The following is a 2,794-nucleotide window of genomic DNA, read 5'->3' on the forward strand; positions in this document are numbered from 1 at the left end:
CTGATGTCTGCACATTGGATTTGAAATAACTGAAGACTTTTCCTAGTTTAACATTTTTTGTTAACAATTAATGAATTTGGAGATTTTTTAATAACATTTTATATACATCAACCTAAATCCCTTTTCATTCCTATTGCCATTTCTGTATTTTTATTCTGTCTTTCAAAGCACATATACATATGTATATGTAAATACATAGGAAAACTTGTATTTGGATACACAAAAACTTTAAAGTTTAGTTTTTACTAGATGGAGAATAGAATAGAATGGAAAACATTCTTTGTTTATTCTAAAATCTTCTATACTATTTCAACATCTTTTTGTAAGAAGGATGTATTAAGTTTATATTTTTATTAGAAAATATTATATTAGAGTCCAAACAAGTCATTTATTTTTATACCCCCAGGGATTTTCCTAGTAGCTTTGTACTCTTACTCATTTTCTTTGGTTCTTGATTGTTCATTTAAATTTGAAAACTATTGTTTTTACTCATCACTGGGAAATTAATTTTTATTATTTATTTTGTAATTTCTTCCCTTCTATTCCCTCCTTAGATGGGACATAACTAGGCATGACTATTTAAATGGGTGTTAAAAACACCTAGTCCATTTTTCTTGCCTCTAATTTTTTTCTTATAATCTCAAAGCAAATATTCTTTCAATGCCTATATATTAATAACAGATAATGCATTTATTAACTGACTGTACTTGGGTTCCAAATGAACAAATCACCACCACCCAGGGAGATGCAGTATTCTAACTGGCCATAAATGAGTCATATGCCCAATTATGTCAGGAACAGTCAGGATTCAGGCAGAGTCCAATTATTTGAGGTAGAAACCTCACTAAGACAGAGTGGGGATGTGGGGGATGCTGTGCCCACATGATAGGATATTTGTTTCCCAGTGTTATAGGCCATGAAAGTTAGATATAAGACATTAAATAGCATGTTCCAAGCTTCAGAGTATGTGGTTAAACCTGGATCCAAAAGGATGGTTGCCTGATAATGGGCACTGGATTATAAAGTAGTAGCTGGGAGGTTGTCCTCAAACAAACATGAAAATGAAATCTACTTTAGTAGTCCCTAGGTGCCTTTGTACCTAGTTGAAAATACACAAGTTAAAACAATTTGGCAATCCAAGCCATGGATTATTCCCTACCTCCAGCAATGCTAGCTATGTCACTGAGCTTCTTGCTTTAAAAGATTATGTTACCAAGCACAAGGGGGGCCAAGACAATGTACTATTACCTGAAAGGAACCCCCCAGGTTTGTTATGTCCACTGCCAAAGGAAAGACATCCCTCAACACCAGAGATTCATGAAAAGGAAAGGAAATGTTTATTTAATGCTGTACAGACTTGAAGTAGTGACCTAATGTCTTCATCAAAATCCCAAAGACCCTTAAAACACTCACAAACACTCACAGTCCTTCCTTCCCCCTTTGCCTAGTCTGGGGTACCGTATCTCAGGAAAAGAAATAGAAGTCTGTGGCTCAGGCAGCCCCCAGTTCTTCCCAGTAATCCATTTTGGCTGGTAGGCCTCCCTGGGTTCCTGGGACCATCAGCTGTGTCTCCAGGATCTCTGCTAAAGCTGGGTGGTGGTTCGCCCTTCTAAAGCTGTGGGGGTCCCCACTCTGGCAATGTTCCTCTGCAGCCCCATTTCCGACTCCTCCCACAATCGGCTGCACTTGCCAGCACTCTCATATCCTTCCAGATTTACTGGGCTGCCATCGTGAGTCTGTGCAGGTGTGACCCCATGCCATGGAGACAATCTTCTCCAAGATCCCACACAGGTGCTGTAACTCGGGGGACCTGGCCCCCCAGTTACATCTTGTTGCGGAAGTTACTTCCATTCCCCTGGCACAGAGCATGGCCACAGCTATTTAACATATCTATGTAACCAGTTAAAGGTTATAGATGTGTTAAATGACCACACCAGAGGTTAGCTGCAAAGCTGTTGCTGTGCAAAACAGCTCTCAATGTCCCTGCTCCATTTGTCCCTTCCCCCAACCCACACCTGTTTGGGGGGAGGGGTGAAGACATCCTAATATTTCCTGAACACCTTGAGTTCTGGATCCCATTCCAAATCCCTATTTGCTCCCCCCACTCTTGGCTGCACCCTGTTACAATTATATATCTACAATCTTAGCACATTAGCAATCCATTAAGAATACCAAGAAGTGTATAGTATACTACATTTTAGTATGATTACAAACAGAAAATCAATGTTGGCATATAACTTGTAGCTATCTGAGTCAATAACATTTTCACTGACTGGAATGTGCTAGTCATCAGTGTGTACTGGTACACTGGTGATATCACTTTCACAGGAAAAATAAAATTAAGACCTTTTCAGTCATGAGTGCAAAAGGTAGCCTTTCTTAATGTTTGATTTAAGACTATGGAGACTACATACCTTCTCATTGACTTCCCAAGCACTAGTAATATTTATATATACTTACTCAGTTAAATGAAGACAGATTCTATACATTTTCCTATGTAAATATCATTTCTCACTGAGAATACTGCAGTATGTCCTGTTTCCATTCTTTTCTCTAAGTGACATTCCTCTGTTTCATATGACCTTCTGCCAGATATGGGTTCAGCAGCTTACTTCCTCAAAGTGCTGCTCAAATGTCACTTTAAAACAGGGGGTTCTGAGTAGACCCCTGAGGAGTGGGGGAGACTCCAATCCAGGGGAACCTTGATCTGGCACAGAGGCTGCAGTCCCTTGGAAAAGGTGGGAGGGTCAGATTGGAACAGCCAACAGACTGAGATGGGAGGGGTTGCCACAGA

The sequence above is a fragment of the Phyllostomus hastatus genome, unplaced genomic scaffold, assembly GCF_019186645.2.
Source record: "Phyllostomus hastatus isolate PE091 unplaced genomic scaffold, TTU_PhHast_1.1 phas_contig_195, whole genome shotgun sequence".
NCBI classification, from domain to species: domain Eukaryota; kingdom Metazoa; phylum Chordata; class Mammalia; order Chiroptera; family Phyllostomidae; genus Phyllostomus; species Phyllostomus hastatus.